This window comes from Lissotriton helveticus, chromosome 9 (genome assembly GCF_964261635.1).
Source record: "Lissotriton helveticus chromosome 9, aLisHel1.1, whole genome shotgun sequence".
Classification (NCBI taxonomy): Eukaryota; Metazoa; Chordata; class Amphibia; order Caudata; family Salamandridae; genus Lissotriton; species Lissotriton helveticus.
Window position 1 is genome coordinate 471,629,084 of NC_136070.1, and position 21,835 is coordinate 471,650,918.

Consider the following 21,835-nt stretch of genomic DNA (forward strand, 5'->3'; position numbering starts at 1 on the left):
CTCGACCCAAAGGTACCGGAGCGCTTTACATGAGCACCAGTAGCGTTGGAGATGGAAACATTCATTTTTTAATGGCACGAGGAAATGAAGTGATTTGCCCAGAATCTCAGGCTGTTGAGCCGACGAGACTAAACTTGGTTCTACAACTCCAAAGCCGACAGCTCTGGTCGGTAAGCCACATCCTTATTATGTCCAATACACGATTTTTATAGCGTGGAATGTATTTTTTTATTTAAAAAGGCATGCCTTCGTTAAGGTCTTACTAGCCCAGAAGTGCCTTCAGCAGCAGGTGGCGGATATCAGAAATGTTTGAGCAGGCAAGAGCCGTTTCCGTTGCTCCATTTGATTGGATTCAGAGGCGGGTGATGCCCTTCATTGGGGTCAACGGTCGCGAGTGTGATATCTCTGCTAGATGAAACAATTGTTCCCTTTCTGTTTTGCAAGGGGGAGGGGGGAGTCGAGTACATGCAAAATGGTCACATAAAGCTTTGTTTCATGCAGTGACTTAGACAAGCAATAAAAACAAGCTGAGATTGTCCTGGCAGCTTCCAAAGTGGAAGCGCGCACAGCACGCTGAATATGAACAAAGCACGTTGCCCTGCCCAAAGTAGGACAAACTCAATTCAGAAAATAGTGCATACAACACCAAACAAGCATTTGCTATGCAATAGGACTCGCATTTACGCGAGACCTATTGCATTGGAAACTGGAGTTCGGGCGGACGAGATGGCATGAACGGGAGTGCGGGGGGAGGTGGGCGAGAATTCACGGACTGCGGGCAGGTTGGGCACGAGAAGAAAATAGTGATTGAAGTAAAGGGGCCAGTAGCCATGGAAGGATACAAATGTCGACATGGCCGTCATGATGATGGACTAACAAGCCTAAAAGCAATCGGAAGGCAGCATTTAGGACCTAAGCCAATGAAAAAGATTGGCGGAGAGTGGGCGGAGCTTCCCCAAAGCTTCCACTCTATACTGAATACTGCATGCCTCGGAAAGTAAGCAGCGCATGCGCTGCAATGCTAGGCTCGACCTGGGATATAAGTGAGTCACAGTCAAGCACTCAGAACATGAAAACACGACTGCACACCATGCAGGGAAAATTCTCAGTCCAACAGCATGTTCAGGCAATATTATGTTTTTCCTAAATTGATATGGCTTATCTTCCTGTCTTTTCACTACATATAAATTTACTTGACTCCTATAAGTATACTATTTTGTGGATATTAAACAAGTGCATATTTGTATCTCAATGTATAATCATTGATGTAAATATACATTATTTCTGGTCATTGTCACTCTCTACACAGTGGACACATAAAGGAATGGCTACTCTTCACCCAGTAAATGGTGAGTAACTTGGATGTTTTGTTTCCTTTCTTCACAAGAACAATGAGTTGGGAGGAAGGAAAAATGACTAGAGCCTGTAAAGTTAACACTCCTTGTGACCTGGTGGCTGTCTTGCTCAAGGAAGACCTGCCCCATGTCATGGAGAGCTTACCTACAGGCTGTAGAGCTGAGAGTAGCCACAGACCGTTAACACTGAGCAGAAGATTTGAATAGAGAGAGCTGGTAAGGGACCTTCAGATCTGCCGAAAGGCTTCAAGGTCACCAACAGCTCCGCTAGAAGATTTCAGAGGATAAGGGGTCCACCAGCCACAATACTTAAAGTTGTAGTACCTCAGAACATCCTGATTCTTTGGCAGTACAGCTGAGGGCTTTCTCACCGCTGGCTCTTGCTGTTTTGAGGGAAAACCTGCATTACATCTCACCCACCAATTTTACTCTTCCTCCATGCCTTCCCCTTGCTCAACGACAATTCTAGAAGCTCAATACTGTTTACCAGATAACAAAACAGTTAAACATCTACAGTCACTCCCTAATAATCTCCTCAAGGCTTCATCAATCCTTCATCAATGTTGCAAATGCATATGGGCCAGCAGAATTGCCTGCAGACCTTTGTCTATCACTAGTTAATTAGCCAAGCATGTCAGAACAGTCAACAACTCATTGAATATAGATATTTTCCCAAAGGAACTCTAAATGCCTCACATAACACCCTCCCTAAACCAAACAGGATTTGAGCCAAGAGATCCTTCTAACCTCTGGACAATAACAGACTGTTTTTAGTCAAAAAGATAGAATGGTTGAAAGATGTGCGTCAAAACATCTATCTACATCCAAAGAAAATGACCTGCTTTAAGATTACCAAAACAGATTCTAGTGCAGATGAGGCACAGAGGCAGCAGTGGATTAACACATGGGATGATTTTAAAGCAACAGTGGATTCATACTGAAGTACCGTCACGCCTATTACTTGAACTGTCTCTTGCCTTTGATACTGTTCACCATCCCAAGCTTCGACAGAGACTTGACAACATCAAACTGTAGGGTGCATAACTAAAGCAGATTATGTCTTTTCAATCAGACAGATTATCATCTCACGGCTCCCTTCATGTCAGCGCCACTAATTCACAACTAATGTACCAAACATCTTTACCCTCTCTTTAACATTTACCTTAGCTTTATATTGCACCCAATCTGCTCCTTCAATTTCAAGTGGTACTGTTATGCAGACAATAAACAAATCATTCTTAAGTATGAAAACTCATCTGACTTTGACTCATACTCAATTGGACAATATCTCAAAGTCAAATAATGGATATCTAACCACAGCAAAATAAACACGTCACAACTCGAAATATCCATACGCAGTAATTGGATCAAATTCCACCCATCAACAATATGGCCTCAGCAAGTATGCCCACCACAAACAACTGAGCCCAAGCGAGGAATCTAGGGATAAATACGGACTCCAGCCTGTCCTTCATAATAAGTTTGTGTTTGTCTAATATTTGTAATCGGCAGTTTGGCACTTCTTTCCCTCATATCTCCACCTACATTTCTTGAAATGCTTGTCCTGGCCCCACTGACTGAAGAGTTAGCCCCCTCCCCCACTGACCGTCAGGTCTAGTTGCTCCCCTGCATTGACCCTATAGCATAAACCAGATAGAAACTGCGCAATCTCTAAGAGACCGGTTGACGAGGGTAATGTCAATCGATCTGCTGTGGGGAAGCCCACAGCTAAGGGGCATGTCTCCCACACACTCACTTTCTTCTAGGCCCTTATGGTTGTCTCTAAGACCCGACCCTCTGTGAAAGTGCAACTGAGAGGATATCAACATATGTTATTATTATTATTTGTCCTTTATTTCGATAAAATATCATAAAAGGTGCAGATAAAATAAAACATTTCATTTTACATAGTCCATTTTAGGTAGCTATACGGGTAAGTATCTATTAAAAGGAGTACATGTTATGTTAAAATAAGTGATTAAAACAGATAAAATCAGTTTCCTTAAAATCAGCAGTAGTTTCCCGTTAGTTTTGCATCTTTTTACATTTTTTCACCCGCTTTTCTCCTAATAAAACATACGGCAAGCAGGTACCTGCTAATACAAAAAACTATAGCTCATCATATGTACTGAGGGCCAAGTTTTTTTACATGCAACACCAAATGTGCAGTTTTTAAGTTGTATGTATCCATCTATTATATGATGTTGACTTGTATTCACATGGTGTTAATGAACCTCAATAGATGCATTCATTCTTCGACACCCAGCAGACAACATTGCTGAGACAGCTATCAAAAACAAGAGGCCATGTAAAAAATGGCAAATACTCCCTACCACTTGTTCATCACAACAGCATTGTCCAAAAACACTAGCAACATTTGCAAAATGAAATGTGCTTAGCAAAACCAATTCCCTGTCTTTATCTAAGTGAACGTTGCAAGCCTTTCTGATAAAAGTATTAGGTTCCCTACCTGTGAACATTACAGCAATAACAATAAAACCTATGTTAATTGTAACTCTCAATATACTAATTTTAAATGCATTTACATAGCGCTCGCTCTGCAGTCTGTGCGGCCTCGCAGCGCTCCATGAATTTGTGCCCTTTGGATGTCTATGTACTTTTAAGAGATCCTATATGCCCCATGCCGAGGTGTGTCACGTCTTCTGATAGTTAGGGTAGCCATTCCTGTTAAATGTCCTTATTTGGGCATGACTACGTGTCTTTATTGATCCCAAAGCCAGGCCAGTGTTTTCCTCCCTCAGTGATAGCCCTAACTGTCAGATAGGCCGACACTGTGCAGTCTGCTTTCTGGAAGCCTGCCAGACCGCCTCGGATTGGTGACACCGCTGCAACTGACAGGTAAACTCTTAACACAAAGAACGAGAAAATCCACTGAGCATATCAATTGACTGGCGAGTACAGAAGATCTTGACGGACTTCCCCGAAAGACTGTTTACACAACCCGCAATTATGTTTGGAACCACTGCACACACTGTATATAAAAGCCAGGCGAGACGTACAGGTCAGAGGTCGTGACACGGGTCGCGTCTCGGAGTCTAAACATTCAAGGCATAATTATGTCTGGCAGGTGGTCTTGCTTTTGCCGCCACTTATTTAAGTAGTGGCGATATTTACTTATTGAGAGGCCTCTCTTCTTTTGTTATTATTTAAGAGGTCACGTGGCGCATATTCCATCTTTCCTACCATGTTTTTAAAAGTGAAAGGGGCGCGTTAAATGTGAAACGAACTACATTCATTCACCTAGAGTTCACCAATACACAAACAGGGACGACATTTTGTAACCAGGTCTAAAAATATTGCCCCTAAGTCATGAATGGGAAATCTAGAAACTAATTTTGAACAAACTACAGAGTGATAAACGGTGCTGTTATTCAAAATAAGCTGCTTATTAAAAAACAAAATAAAGGAAGCGGAGCTACGAATGAAGCCAAGGACAGCTCCATGGCCTCTCTGTTGTGAAAATGCACATAACTGCTACTCTGTTTATCTTCATTGGTTTGTGTCAGGGGTCTCCAAAATTGGGCCTGGAGGGCCCTATCCATGCCAGATTTAAAGATTATGTAAAAAAAAAATCTGGCATGGACCCGGCCCTCCAGGACCGACTTTGGAGAACCCTGGATTATATCACCTGAGCAGCGCAGTACTCAATCAGGAGTATTCCATATGCAAGAAGAGTCTCATCTGAGATGGTGCTGACTCTGCCCCAACCCTGATGGCTTTGTCCTTTTGGTAAATCAAAACACATCTATATTGAATGATTGCCCAAAGGGTTAGAAAGACCTTTAAACCAGTAGTTTTCAAATTGTAGCGAGGTCTGAATATGGTTCAGATTGCAGTGTTCAAAGAGTCACTGCAGATGAGAGGAATTAAAGGTAAAAGTTGTATGAAAGACAAAGAAGTGCAGAAAATCACTATCTCTGGTGGTGGTCTGCTCACCCACAGCCAGGAAACCATCAGACTGCAGATTAAGGGCCTCATTACGAGTTTGGAAGTCCAAGGATCGCTAGACTTGCGGGTACGGTCTTCCGACTGCCATAATATGACCAGGGCGATCGGGCTGCAATGGGACCACCACAACCGCCAGGGATCCTTGTGCCTCGGGCTATGGTGTGCATGCAGGGGGGCTCATGTTGTGACCCCTGTGAACTTGCAAGACTGATTTTGATGTCCCCATGGTGGTGCCTATGAAATAGAATACCAAAGAACCGCCTACCATACAGGAAAAAACTCCTATTCTGGCGGGTGGTTCAACCATGGGTTTGGAGGTGCAGGAGAAGGACAGGCCCACTCTCATAGTGCCAAACTCGTATTGAGGCCCTAAGAAATATAAAAAAGAAATTCAAGGCAGCAGGCCTTTTCTAGGATCTGGAGCAACAACAGAACTGCCCCAATGATGCTCCAATTTCAGAAAGAGTTGAAGACATACCGTTTTAAGGACCAGAACATCACAATACATTAACCATCCACAGCTCAGCTTCCTTTCCAGTTACTTGCTGACTTTAAGCTTGCCTTTGGCCATGCACAGTGCTCCTCTGTCTTTTGGCTAGCTTTGCAACATAGAAATATCATATAAATACATACATTTGATTAGTAACATGCCTAGAATATTATGTTATAATGATTTGTATAGCGCACTAATCACCCAAGAGGGTACCCAGCCCCTTGGGTAGGTGTGTAGGTTTTTGGTGCCCAAGGTGCTTATATTAGGAGCTAGGTCTTCAGTTTCTTCCAGAACTCAAGAAGTGAGGAAGAGGCTCTGATGTGTTGAGGGGTGAAATGTAGTAGAATATGCGACCACCAGTTTTGCCTTTGAGGATGCGGAGAATGTGTGCGAGTAAGGGAGAGCATAGGTGTCTGATGGATTGGTGAAAGTGTATGCGGATGTTCAGATATTCTTGTCCTGTGTGGTGTAGACCTTTGTATGTGTGTGTGAGAAGTTGAATTGACTGCTCTTATGCATGGGGAACCAGTGAAGTTTCCTGAGCTGTAGTGTGATGTGGGTGCGTCATGGGAGGTCGAGAATGAGTCTTACAGCAGTGTCTAGATGGCCTGGAGTCTATGTAGGAGTTCTTTGTAGATTCTTACATAAAGAGGGTTTCTCTGGTTCAACCTGGTGGGGAAGAGGGCTTGCCTGACAGTCCTTCTGGTGTTCTGAGGCAACCATTTGAAGATTTTTTGCTGCATGTGTAGTATGTGGAAGCAGGAGGTGGACCCCGCATTTACTTGAGAAGTCAAGTTTCAAGTTTCAAGTTTCAAAAGACCTTTATTCGAATTTGATAAAATTCATAAAAGTACCGAACACACCAAGGCACATATATACATATAATACAAAACAATTATATAAATAGCATTCCATGGTAAAAACAGTTCATACAGTGGTTAAACAGTAAATTTCATTATCTTATAAAGTATTTACAGTAGTATCTTAATGACTGATTCTGATTTCAGGGACTTTCCATAGTCTTACGTGCCCGTATGGCTAATCTTAAAAAAGTGCTAATGCGAAATGTCAGTTCATCAGTGTCCAAGGTGAGCAACGGCGTATAGGATTCCTGAAGTGTAAGAGGTCTGAATTTCCTAAAGTATGGAGTTAAAAGCCATTTGGTATATCTCACATAATATTTACAGAAAAACAGAAAGTGCAAATCATCTTGAGTACTTATACCGTCACAGGGGCAGGGGGTAAGCTCTAAATGATGTCGGTGCCCCAGAGGAAAAGACAGCAAAAATTTCACAGTTCCTGCCCTTAGACGAAACAATAGAGATCGCTCCCAACTTGACATTGGGAGTGAAAGGTAAGGTGGCATGATCTGCATACAAAGACCATTTCCAATGAATTTCTTGACCCCTGATTTCTGTAATTCACTTCCAAGCCGTTCATTACGGTAAAGTGCATAAAGTGACTTTTGGACCTCAGATTTATCCTTTAATTCCATAGCCGTTGGCTCGGTAAACAAAGTACCTCTACCAATTTCATTAAATGTTTTGAAAACTTCTTTAAACCAGGGGATCTGCATGCCATTTTCACAATTAAGGCAGTCCTTAATGATGTTTTGCGTAAGGACAGCAGCCTCGTTCCTCCAGATTCTAATCCAGAAGAGAGCTGGTCTTGCTTTAATAAAATCATTTATGAAGGGGAGGTTGAGTTCGTTATGGCAGATAAAATTAGAAGAGGAGATCGGTGCTCCCAGCAATTTTCTGCAAAAGCGGTTTTCCTCTCTTTGGATGCTAATGCTGCTGGCCGATCCCCAAACTTCAGCTCCATACGTGGCAACAGGAGAACACTGTAATTTAAAAATTTTAACGATGGCTTTTGTGGCGCCAATTTTCTTTGGGCGGGGGAGACTCAGGACAGAATTGTTGGCTTTCGAGAACTTGCTCGTGGCGTGGGCCACATGCCCACTCCACGAGCCGTTCGCAGCGAAAACCAACCCCAGGTAAGGGAACTTATGGACAGATTCTAGTTTATCTGTTCCAATTCGAATTGTGCTGAGTTTCCTTTTGCCCGGCCCACAGGACATAATAAAAGACTTTTTAAAATTAACTTTCAAATCCAGTCCCTCCATAAAATTTACAAAACTATGTACAAGCAGACGTAGAGCGTTAGGTGTACGTGCCATTAAGACAGCGTCGTCTGCATATAAAAGCACGGGTAGGGGTTTGCCTAAAATAGTTGGGACATCAGGGGTAGCTTTCTTTAGACAATTGGACAGACCATTGATATAAATAATAAACAGCAGGGGTGCTAAGACGCACCCCTGTCTCACCCCCCTCCCTATCTCAATGGCTCCCGATACCTCTCCGCCCATCCCAATACGTACCCGTGCTTTCAGGTCAGTATGGAGATAGGCTAAGAATCTAACAAGAGTTGCATCAAGACCGTTTGACAGGAGAGTTAACCAAAGCTTAGATCTATTCACAAGATCGAATGCGGATGAAAGATCCATAAAAGCTAGGTAGGCAGGGGATGAGCGAGCAATGCAGTATTTATCGATAATCAATTTTAAATTTAAGCATTGCTCGACTGTTCCTACCCCGCTCCTGAACCCCATCTGGCAGGGATCTAAAAAGTCAGAATCAGTCGCCCATTCCAGTACCCTATTATAAATTATTCGTCCTAATATTTTTAGAGTATTATCCAGGAGGGAAATAGGACGGTAATTTGCTGGGTCTGATCTGTCTCCCTTTTTATGGATGGGGACGATGATGCTAGTAGCCCAGGTGGCAGGCATGGCTACATGTGGGAGACTGTTAAAGATGTTTAGGAGTATAGGCGTCCAAAGAACAGCATTAAATTTAATAATATCGATAGGGAAGCCGTCCGGCCCGGGCGCCTTGTTACCTAAGCTCTCTTTGATGGCTTTCCTGACTTCTAGATCCGAGATCTCTAAGCCTTCTGTTTGGTCCATATTAGGGAGAAATTGCTCATCAGAGGGGGCGGCATAGATATTAGAAAAATGGGTCTCCCAGGCTGCACTAGTTATATTGCAACTAATTTGTGTAAGCTCTTTGCCCATTTCTCTCGTTCTCCTAACAGCCAACCAAAATGGGGCGCTGCCACCCAGATTGGCGCTGATAACCAGCTTATCCCAGTGGTCGCAGAGCAAATTTGCCTTCCTTTTCGATATTTTGTCTTTGTAGTTTTTCCTAGCAGCTCGTACTACATCTTTACATCTGGGTTTGGCAGAGAGAGCCTTTCTTAACTCTCTATTGGCCACGGAGCAAGATGTATCAAACCACCGTGGCTCTTTGTGTTCAGTAGGGAGTGGGACTGACAGGAGAGTTTTTATATTTGAGCATAAGGCTTCAAAATCTGTAATCAGTTTTTCATTATTAGTGCATGGGGAGGAGAGGCATTTCAATAAATCGGGATGTGCCTCCTGAATCGTGTCTATAATGGCCCCACAGTCAATTCCCCTCCATTTAAGGCGAAGGCCGTCAATAGAGGGTGTAATGTCCCTTGCCCCATTTAGATTCATAAAAATCGGACTGGGTGCGAAATTAAAAATAGCTAACAATGGATTATGATCACTGAAAGACGTTTGTACCACAGAAGATTTGATTAGACAGTCCGTTAACAGAGGTGATGTAAATATGTAATCGATAATTGAACCGTTATCCCTGCCCTTAAACGTGGGGGCATAGGGAAAATTCATATCATACCCTACACTCATTACATCAACAAGATTAAAATCTGAAAGTATACTGATCAATTCCAAGCCCCTGCGGTCATTACAGTAATCAGGATTAGTAGATCCATAGTTCTCTATAAGTTTCACATTAAAATCACCCCCAATCAGAATACAAGTCTTGGTGTCTACTGACAAAGAACAATCAATCATGTTTAAAGCCTTAGATAATGCAACAAAGTTTTTGTTCGGTACACCATAAAAATCATTGTTATAAAAATTAATTAAATAAATTGTGGTCTTTGATTTCAATTTATATTCCAAAATTTGAATATTGGTATTGGCAAGGTTGTCTAACTTCAGGTCACTGATTGTACCGCCTGCCAAAATTCTGATCCCCATAAAGAGACCACCCACTGCTCGGCCAAAGCTAGGTTTTACTGATGTCAGGCTGAAGCAGTGGTAGCCTTCAATATGCAGGTTATCAACAGCCCAAGTTTCTTGGAACATAAGTATGTCTGCATCATTAATTAGTTCAATCCAAGCAGGGTCCAGAAGCTTGGATTCTAAACCTGCAACATTCCAGCTTAAAATTGATAGGCCATGTTTGAACCCATGTTTGATGGATGTACTCCCAGTATTCCCAATATCATGGTTGAGTGAATCATTAGAAATGGCCGGGATGCTATCCGACAATATAATTTCTGTAGCAACAGTTTTAACGTGGTGCAATGCAGCTGGAATTGTGGCACCCTCTAAGTTACAGGCTTTAGCATCGTTGCACATTTCTTTATTGGGGGATATACTCAGTCAATCCTGTTCATCTAAAGATGATAAATAATCGAACCGATTGAAAGTAGGAATATTATACATTGGCCTAACATCAGTCATCTGTGCAAACTGGGACGGGTTAGGGATTGGGTAAGACCTATCCCTATAATTACTCTGATGCATAGTTGGGGCTTGAAAGTGCTGCGGAGGGTTAGGGGTTAAGATTGGCATTGGGGGTTGTGAATGGCAGTTACGGTTGTTGAAGTAGGCGGCGTTTGGGTTCTGATTTTGGACAAAAAAGGGTGATTTAATCCTTGCTCCAAAATTCATATCCTGATAAGAATTAGTGGGGAGATTATTGGGAAAATTGGCCGTGGCTTGTTCGGTGGGTATCAAGTGTCGGTAGAAATATCCTAAGGGGAGGAGCGTGGTGTTGAATTCCCTGGGCGATGGTAGAGGGGCATTGGCTAGTGTTCTCTCTGCCCATAGTGGATTTCTGAAGCTTATGGTGACACAGTCGCCCTCAAATTTTTTCCTAAGTGGTCCAATCCAACCCACTCGCTGTGTGTTAATAATCTCCCTTGCACCATCAATAGGGTAATTGCAGTTAGCAATTAACCAGTGCAAGGTTTTGTTTTTAAGTGATATGGGATTTTCATCCTGATCCTTTCTTAGTTTGGTGACATTTACTAACACTAGTACATATGCACCGCATTCCGGTGGGAGGTTAATGCGGGCAGGAACTTGTCTGGATGTTTTTGGAATAGGTTGGGTCGAGGTAGGATTGCTTATTGAAGTTGCGGGGTGGCCTGTGATGCTCACATCTAGAAGTTTAGTATTAGTGATGGTATTGGTACCAGGGTCCTTCTTTTTATCTGTGTGTTCACTATTGGTGTGCGATGTTACTGCTTTTTGTTTAGTAGGTGGGCCATTGGCCAGTGCAACAGATGCAACTTTGTGTGCATTGTTTGGAATTGTTGGAAGTGCTTGTGAAATATTTGTTTTAGGGCCTGCTATTTTGGTGGTGTTGCTATTATTTATACTTGTTGCAGGACCTTCCTTTAGGAAATTCTTAAGAGGGCTGCTCAGTTCAGCTAGTTGTTTTTCTATTCGAATTAGCCTATTTTCAATGGGGGATAGGTAAATGTTTAATAATTCCCCCAGTCTTTCCAACAGAGGGTCGTCTGCCTTATCTGTGTTATCATTAGTATCCATTGTTCTACCCTGCTGAACCATTTTACTTTCATCCCCCTGAGATATTACCGTGACCCTGGACGTGTTATAGTTGGGGGCAGAGTTGGTATTTTTCCCAGATTTCCTTTGTGCCCGGCCATATTTCCTGGCCATGGTGACCCGGGGCTTTGGTGCATGTAACTTCAGTTTTTGAACTGCCCCCTCTCGCCTGCCTCTCACTTGCCTGGTGTTATCAGCGGATTTTACTTTGGGAGAGGGGTTAATAGGTAGGTCAGGGGTTTTTTCCAGGTCTGTGCTAATATCAGTATCTGAATCTAACAGGGGAATGGAGGCAGAAAGGTTAACCTCGCTGGGAATGGTGTGAATGTCAACACATACGTCAAGTAGGGGTCTGATGTTATTAGGCATAGCTCGTGCAGGTGTAGTGGCGGTAGCGATGAGGCCAAGTGAGGAACGTTTGGCATGCGCCAGATCTTGTGATACCCTGCGTTCTAAAAGGCTAATGCCCTGATTTATGGCGTCATTGGCCTTCGTTATAAAGAGGTCGATGGGGCCAGTCACAGTGGCAGCTGTTCTGCTGCGAGTGCCCCTTGGAGACATGATGACAGTTACTTGGCCTTATTCTGCGATATAGGTTGCGACGCGGAACAAACAGACAATAATGTCAATAACACCTAGCAAAAAGACAGATAATCCCAACAATGTTTTCTGTCTCCACAGTTTCCAAAAGAAGGTTGCCCAATGGGCCAATAGAAAGTACCTTAGAATAATGACTAAATGGGGTGGCCCCGTCCCGTCCTCCTCGTGCCTCGGAGGGCCACAGAGGGCCCGCCCTTTGCCCGGGCTTCGCCCCGGGCAGCTCCCGCGCGCGACTCGCGGGTGCGAGGGGCGTTCTGTTCTTTAAGGCGCCTTCTGGCGCTCGTGCAGCGTCACTCCCGCCGCCGGGGCACCTGGGTAATGTAGTCCCCCCGGGTAGCGCTGGCCGTTTCCCTCACGGCGGTGCTGGAGCGCTGGAGCCTGGACACACGCGCTGGCCGTTCACCTCACGGCTTGGTAAGTTCCCCCAAGGGAGCTCTGGCCGCTCCGTTCTTTAAGGCGCCTTCTGGCGCTCGTGCAGCGTCACTCCCGCCGCCGGGGCACCTGGGTAATGTAGTCCCCCCGGGTAGCGCTGGCCGTTTCCCTCACGGCGGTGCTGGAGCGCTGGAGCCTGGACACACGCGCTGGCCGTTCACCTCACGGCTTGGTAAGTTCCCCCAAGGGAGCTCTGGCCGCTCCGTTCTTTAAGGCGCCTTCTGGCGCTCGTGCAGCGTCACTCCCGCCGCCGGGGCACCTGGGTAATGTAGTCCCCCCGGGTAGCGCTGGCCGTTTCCCTCACGGCGGTGCTGGAGCGCTGGAGCCTGGACACACGCGCTGGCCGTTCACCTCACGGCTTGGTAAGTTCCCCCAAGGGAGCTCTGGCCGCTCCGTTCTTTAAGGCGCCTTCTGGCGCTCGTGCAGCGTCACTCCCGCCGCCGGGGCACCTGGGTAATGTAGTCCCCCCGGGTAGCGCTGGCCGTTTCCCTCACGGCGGTGCTGGAGCGCTGGAGCCTGGACACACGCGCTGGCCGTTCACCTCACGGCTTGGTAAGTTCCCCACTTGAGAAGTCATGTTGAGCTTATCTGAGATGATCCCTAGACTCCTTGTGTGGTCTGTGGGCGTGGGTGTTGGTCCTAGTGCTGCTGCCCACCAGGTGGAGTCCCATGGGGAGGTCCTGTTGCCAAAGAAGAGTACCTCGGTCTTGTCAGAGTTGAGCTGCAGGCAGTGGTTCACATCCAGACTGCTACTATGATCATGCAGTTGGTGAAGTTGGTTCGGGCTGTGGCTGTTTTGTCCGTCAGTGATAGGAGGAGTTGGATTTCATTGGCGTAGGAGATGGCGGGATGTTTTGTGATCAGATGATGGTGGCGAGCGGGGGTCATGTATATGTTGAAAAGGGTGGGGCTGAAGGATGATCCCTGTGGGACTCCGCATATCAATTTCTTGGTCTCTTATGTGAAGGGTGGCATCCTTACTCTTTGGGTTATTTCCGCGAGAACAGGTATGCATAAATACCCACAAGAGCAATACAAATTACTACAATGTAGAATGTATTAGTGCCTACATTCAAATGCATCAAAGAGAAGGGAATAGGAGTTTTGATTAATTTTACGTTGCAGCTCACTGGCCCAATGATATGAGGGTCATTTTCAGCCAGTTGTGTTTTTTCAGTCAACATGTTCGTACCTCACATAGGGCCTGATTCAGAAAGGCAAACTTAAACTTGTGTGCCTGTTTAGTGTTTTGTTTGCAATTCCCAAATTCCGATTTATTAGAAAATGTATAACTTCTGGGATTCTTCAGTCAGGATGGAGTACTCTGCACATAAAAAGATAAGTGTACATTTACCTTTGTTAATTAAAAAAAGCAATCATTTTGGCTGACCCAAGAGCATATCCTCGTGCCAATTTGTTGTTCAGCTTGCAAGGTTTTTGAACTAATGGTTGAAACTGCAAAGTCTACAAACCACAACTCACTCACATGATTCTTGTGCGATGAGTTGTATGTTGTGGACTATATAGTTCTCACACTGACCTAGCCAGTGTGTCCTAGGCCCTAGTATGGGCTCCCAGGCCGCTGTTTGAACTGAGAATGCACAACAATAAGGGTTCAGTGGGCCCCATGGGCCTAAGTACCACTGTCCATGCTGCACCAATGGAAGCTAATCCCCGGAGTTCGCAGGACTTCTGAAGGGGCCCGACAGCCTGGGTGACCTCTCTTCGCAAATGCATCTGGGTAGCATCCCTTTGAGCTTGAGGCTTTGACCAAATGATCTTCAAAGTCCACCTTGTTAGGGCCTTGTGCATCATACCTAGCTAAAACTGCTTCTAATGACTACCTCAAGATAATTTGTGTTCAATCAAAAACTGTATTGATTAGTAAAGCGCTCCGACGTAGGCATTTGACATTGTCCAGTTATGTAAAACCTCAAATATATATATTAAAAAAGAAAAAGTTGGTTTAAGATCGATACATATTTTTAGATTGTAGGTAGGCATTGTGGCTCATATGACTTCCTGAGCCATTCCAAACTGTGCATATTGGTATTCTGATTTGTGATTAGAATTATGATGGACCGCAAATAATGACATTGTTTTTCAATCAAGAAATGAAATGGTTTGCTGCTGGTGGTTGATACGTTTTTTTTAACCTTTTAGGTAACTAATTTTGTACTGTATGGCTTTTGTAATGTTTATGGTTTTGACTAATAAACTACCGTATATATTAAAATTGGCAGGTGACAGGAGAGTGACATTATGTGGGTGTTCGTACACAGATAAGCCCTCACTGTTTTAGAATTGCTTTCTACGTTGCATGCAAAGTGACTTCAAAATAGAACACCAACATTTTATCCAATGCACAATGCAGTCTTTGTGTAATCTTACCTGCAGCATTACCTCCGGCTTTATAGCATTTGCCTGTTTGATTGCTTACTCCGCAGCGAGAGGTTGCTCCGAATTGACCCCAGTGAAAAGTGTCCTTGATTTGCATACAGTTGGTAGATGGTATGAGGCTGTGCCAGCTCTCAGTTTATGATACCCAACACCCTTGAGTGGTGCCACGTCGCCATATGCCACAGCGATGGCCCCGGGCAGGCCGCGCTTCTAGCATGGAAGGGCTGTTACACCTTTGTGACCCTGAATAATACAGTGGGGTCAGCAACAGGTGAACGCTAAGGGGGCAGCGGGTGCAGAACGTCACACATGGCGTCCGTCTTCTACGCAAACATCTGCTGCTGCTGCTACACTCGGTGTCACTTTACCTGCAGAATGCCTTTTACATGTTGAACCGGAAGGCGAGAGGCGCGTAGGAGGCGTATTGATTTCAGTTGCTGCAGGCTTTACTTTACTCTTCAGAAAGGAGAATTGTCACGCAGTTCAACTTCCATAGCCAATAATATGTGTGAAAACCTGTTTATTGGCCAATTACCAGTTAGTTACGTACACACATCATACACATTTTGACACGAATAGTAAGTTTCAGATAATCCTTTGTTCTGGGAAAAAAAATATTACAGATCGAAAGTCACGTGACCCCAGTTAAGGTAGTCGGTAGGATCTGCGGAGTAAGGGGGAAAACCAATTATGGTAAGTTAGATGCGGACTACAAAAACACAGTAACTGCAAACACCCCTTCGTCACAAAAAAACAAAAAATAAATGAAGGTGTCTAATTATATAATTAATTAATTAAGCACAAACATAGAGGACAGGGATTTCACTGGTATGCTCCGGCTATGGTGAATGGTCTAATTTGCAGCATGGCTGGGTCGTGTGGGTGCCACCCAAGGGTTAAGGAAGCCCAGGCGTTGCCCTGTTCTTCCTAAGGCGGTGGTGGGTCAATGTAAAATTTCAGAGGATCATTACCAAATTTTCCAGGGACTTGTATTAAGAGTGTAGACATATTAATATTTGAATAGGACAGTAAGCTTTGACACTTGGGCTTTTGTTTAAGAACAAATGTCTTCTGGTTGGTATACCCCTGATTCACTTTTTTTATTAAAAAAAACATCATTTATTAGGTTTTTAAGGTACATGATGGGCCATAGTCCACTGTAAACATGTTGAGCATCGGGTAAGTTCAAGGTACCTGCGTTTGTGAAAAACTGGAACTCCTGCAAAACATGCAGGCAAAACAACTCAAATGTGACACAGAGTATTTTAAACCCCACAAAATAGATTAAATCAGGATATATGCGACCACAAGTGACCGTATAATAGTGTCTGGACAGTTCAGGGACGGAACTTTTATGAGGGAGCCATTCTATAAGGGATCCGTGTGCGGTAGAGGTGGTAACTCTATTCCTCGGTAAATCGCCCAACATCTTATTTTATTTTGATAGTTTTTTATAGACAAACATTCCCTTGTGGGTATCAGAGAGCTTTACAGGTATATAGATAGCGGAGCAATAATAATAATAACATTATATTTGGGAAAAAATACAGGATAAAGTAGTGACCAGAGTGGAAGGGTAAGTTTTACATTGTTCAGAGAGCAGAGGAGATAAACCAATAAGAGCAGAATTAACATAGTCAAGAAAACAGCAGGATCATGTAGTGTCAAGAAAAGTGGGGGTAGTGTCAGGAATGAGAAGTCGAAAAAAAGAGTTTGTTGGTATGCAGTGGTCGTGAGGAAAATAGAGGAATCTGGATGGGTATCATAGGCTCAAGGAAGAAATCTGTTCAGAAGGAGTGCTTTGACTTATTTCTTGAGGGATTCAGTTGAGGGACTCAATCTGATTTCAGTAGGCAAGGAGTTCCAAATTCTTGGAGCATGCCCAGAGAAAGATCGATTGTAGGTTTTCTTTTTTCAGAATCTCAGAGGTTTCAGAAGTAAGGATTTGGAGCTTCTGGATGATCTGGAGCCACCAGAGAGTTATAGTTTCTAGGCAAGATATCTAGGGTATTGACGTGGAGGGCTTTCTGTGCCATATAGGCAGTTTTTTGCTGGTTTCTTGCTTTGTAAGGGAGCCAGTTGAGAGATTTCAGATCAGGGGTGATGTGGTTATTTCTTTTTGAGCCAGTGATGAGCCTAGCAGCAGAGTTGAGCAAGACTCTTAGGGGATCCAGTATGGATCAGGGCAGTCCAGAGAAGGTTACACTTCCATAGTCTAGCCTTGGAATCACTTGAGCTTGCACTGCATGCTTTAAGTCGTTGGAGGGAGGGGAGGAAGGGTTTTAATTTCCTAAGAATGTTCATTTGTTGATTCGCTCCTTTGGTGGTGACACTGAAGTGTTTCTGCGTGTCGAGGTTGATTGTTGCCAAGTGAACGGAGCAAGTTAACCAACCTGTGTGTGTCTTGAATCTTTATATGTTGCTCTAACCCGGAGTCAATGTTCCTGTGTGGCACAAGAACGTGGTGGCGAGGCTGGTGATCCAGCCCCATGCACTGCTAACTTTTCTACAAAGGTAGTCACTGTGCAGAGAGCACACTCCTGACTCCTGGTGCCAACAGAACACACAGCAAATGGCCTAACTCAGGGCCTCGACACAGTTCTGACCCCTTACTGCTGCCCACAAGAACCACACCAGATCACAGTAACAACTATGCCTGACTAGAAGTGAGACTCACATTCGGGCTCCAATGCCTCGGGCCGTATGAGTGAGTACAGCGAACTGCCATTTCTCTGGTACCTACAGTGCATGCCTGGTGCATGCACATTTATCTTCACCGGCTGCTCTCGACTACGCCATCAACATAGTGCCATTGAACTACAATGCTTTGGCCACATTAGAACACCCAGCAACAATATCATGATAAGTGGGAAATCAATGACCAGCTAGTTCCTGCGTACAGTCACCTCTCTGTGCGCTCACAAGATGGTCAATCCAATGTCTCCATCACCTCTATCTGCTTTGCCTCACACACAGAGTGTCTCTTCATCATGCTTAACACAACCGAAATCACGATCCTTCCATTTAAACTGCTCTCAGCATCCTCCTCTGTGGCAGCATGCTGGGAAGTGTGGAGGACTCATTTTGAAAATTACATGAAGTTAGCAGTCCGCTGTTTTCCTTGCCCATTTATGTCTATTATTCTATGAACTGCCCTGTTCATGTACAGTAAATGAGGACTGAGTTATAGCCAACCACCGACTAGATAACGAGTGCTGTGAATAGTGGACTTCTCCGAATTTCCACTACAATAGATTTGATAAGTATAGAGCCATTAAGTTTTCAATCACTTGTGATTATTTTGGCACATTATAGCAGAGTGACTACATAACTGTCCTGATGAATACCCAGAACCCCTTGCAGGGGTCCTGAAATAGGGCAGACACATGTTGGCCGAGTTTTGAGAGGGTTGAAGATCTCACTCCCCTTGTTTTCTAATTTGCCATATGGGGACCCACAGTAAAGTTATTGATCCATCAGTAGACATTTTTAGATTTACATTATTCACGTTTGCACTCCGCAGTTTTAATGACCCCCCCACACCTATCTCACAGAAAGGGACCCCATTCTACTATAAAAATAAATCCTGCAAGAGCTCCTTCCGTGGACTCTTTTCTGAGCCGGGAGTAGTAGCCCACACCACTGAACTTCCTCTCATGCTCTTGTCCTAAAAAGAAAATGTTTTCAGGAGTTATAGAATTTTGGCTGGAACAATGACAGGCTGTACCAAATGACTGACTGCATCCTTTTGTGTGTTGTAAGGAAGAAAGATGGACAGCAAAGAAGCTTAATCTGTATTGAGACACCTAGGGCCAGATGTAGGTCGCCCAATACCGGTCGGTAACGCCCGAAATTACCGAATTTTGGCAGTTACCGAGCGGTATTGGGTTTTTGAGATGTAGGTGGAATTTTTTAAGGATTCGGTATTTTACCGAATCGGTAATTTAAGGATTCGGTAAAATACCGAATTCTTAACCTACCGATTCGGGAAATTACAGAATCCAGGATGTAGGAAGCACTCAAGTTAGTGCATTTCTCAGTTAAGGATTCGTTATTTACCACCAACTAGAAGTTGGTGGTAAATAATGAAAACCTTTGAAAAAGCATTTTTTTTGCTTTTCCAACAGTGCCATGTTGCAGACATACATGCCATTAGGGCATGTATGTCTGCCACATGTGCACCTATACACAATTGAGGGGTGCAACAGGGTGTCAAAGTGACACCCTGCCACCCTTCAATGTTTCCCCCAATTACCGAATCGGTATTTACTGATTCAGTAACTGACATTCATTCCTATGGGCCTCCAGGCCCATAGGAATGAATGGCAATTACCGAATTGGTAAATACCGATTAGATAATTACCGAAACTTACCGATTCGGTAAGTTTTTACCTACATCCCATTTGCCTGTTCTTAAATACCGAATCGGTATGATTCGGTATTTAAGAATTGGTAATCTGGGATTACCTACATCTGGCCCCTAAACTCTTAAGAAAAGAGTGGAGTCTGAAGGTCAGCCTTTTCAGATCCGGAGTAAGGCCACCTAATTTCTGCATTAGCAAACACAACACTAGACAACAAAAAGAAGCAACCACAGTTACATCTAAGCAATCGCGTACTACAGATGACCTGCTTAATTGAAACTAGCTCCACTGTGTGTGTAAAGCCAGTGGCGGAATACCAGAAATTATTATCACCACCAAAGTTTAATACAGTGAAGATCTTCACCTATGGCAGTGCTAATTTCATCGAACTAGCCGGTGTTTTTTTATCACCAGGTTTATTCATCACAATAACTCCGTCCTGGCACCGTTTGTTGTAACTCAAGCCAAAGGCACCACCCTCATTAGTTGCAGCACAGCTGGGTCACTAAAACTGATCACTTTTTCATTCCTTGTGGAGCACTAATTTGGCACAGAATGAATTACTAGATGAGTTTGTAGAGGAATTCCAAGGTATTGTTTGCCAGATCAAAAAGGTTGTCAAGCCTTACCATACAGCTGGGTAGGATTTTTCCATAGGCAAATCTCATTCCACATACAAGCCCCTGGAATGGGCCAGTGACCAAGAAGCTGTGCTTCAAAACGCGTCGGAAGATTTTCTTGTTGCTTCAAATTAAATGTTCACGCTTTATGAAATTTGTGCCCTTGCTGTCTTTTCTACAGAAAGGATGAAAGACTTAGGGCCAGATGTAGGTGTCCAAATACCGGTCGGAAACGGCCGAAAATACAGATTTTCGGCCGTTTCCGACCGGTATTTGGACATTGGTATGTAGGGGCATGTAAAATTACAGATTCTGTAATTTTACAGAATCTGTAATTTTACCGATTCGGTAAAATAACGAATTGGTAAAATTACCGATTCTGTAATTTCAGATGTAGGTAGCACTGTTTTCAGTGCTACAAGGGTTTAAGAATTCTTAATTTACCACCAACTAGTAGTTGGTGGTAAATTAAGAAAACCATTTAAAAAGCATTTTTTTTGCTTTTTAAACAGTGCCATGTGGCACACATACATGCCCTAAGGGCATGTATGTGTGTCACATTGCACACAAGGCAAAAACTGGGGTGCTACAGGGTGTCAAAGTGACACCCTGTCCCCCTTGGCAATTCGGTATTTTTACCGATTCTGTAATTACAGAATCGGTATTTGCCAGTGATTCCTATGGGCTTCAAGGCCCATAGGAATGAATGGCAAATACCGATTCTGTAATTACAGAATCGGTAAATTCCGACTCTTACAGATTCGGTAATTATTTACCTACATCTGCCTCCTTCCTATTTACCGACTCTTAAATACCGATTCGGTATGAGTCGGTATTTAAGAGTCGGTAAATAGGAATTACCTACATCTGGCCCTTGGTGTGATTTTAAGGGGGTTGCCACCCCACTGGGGCCGCCGTTGCAAGTAGGCGGAGGAATCGGCATCGTAAAGGGATTTTATAGTTAGAAAAGAGAATTTTGAAAAAACCTAAGACATTCAATAAAAAAAAACAAAGGTTACAGGGCTGTTATGGTTAGGCTCAAATTTTACACACACAAAACCATAGAAATTCAGAAGTTATAGTTACATGAGCTATCTATAACTTATGCTCTGCACTGCTTATGACCTCAAATATTATATCACTCATTACATGGTTAGTGACATCACTGATGACATCTCAAATGATGTAACTGATGACACCATCCACAGAACATCTCACACACCCACTCACACCCTAATACAGCCTCGCATACACCCATTCACACACCCACACAATCACTCACATACCCATTCATAGACCCATACAACTACTCATACGTCCATACAGCCCCTCACACACCAACTCACTCACTCATATGTTATGTTATTGAATTTTGTATAGCGCATGATAACCTTAATGTGTCTTGGCGCTATTGTCATTGTACCCTGCTAGCAACGACAGAGCAAAGGACATATATAAACAGAGCGTATCTCTTGAGGTGGATTGCTAAAAAGGTGGGTTTTCAGTTCTTCCCTACATATCAGGCGATTGGATTGTTCTCTGAGATGACCGGGGAGGGAGTTTCACCATTCAGAGGCAGAGTACAGAAAACGTCTTCCTCCCCATTAAGATCTTTTTATTCTTGGCACACAGACCTGCCTGGCAGTGCTCGACTGAAGGCTGCGAGAGGGAGTGTGCCATTTAAAAATGATTTGTAGGAAGCGGGAACCTACTTCGGGAACCTACTTGATATAGTGCCTTATGGGTCCAGCATAGTGCCTTGAATCTGAATCTTGCCCTGACAGGCAACCAATGAAGATCTCTTATGGCATTAGATGCTGAACAGAATTTGGGTAGGTTGTTAAGACCTTTGGCCTCCGCATTTTGAACAGTTTGTAGTTTGTTCTGAAGCCAAGACTGGGCACCTACAA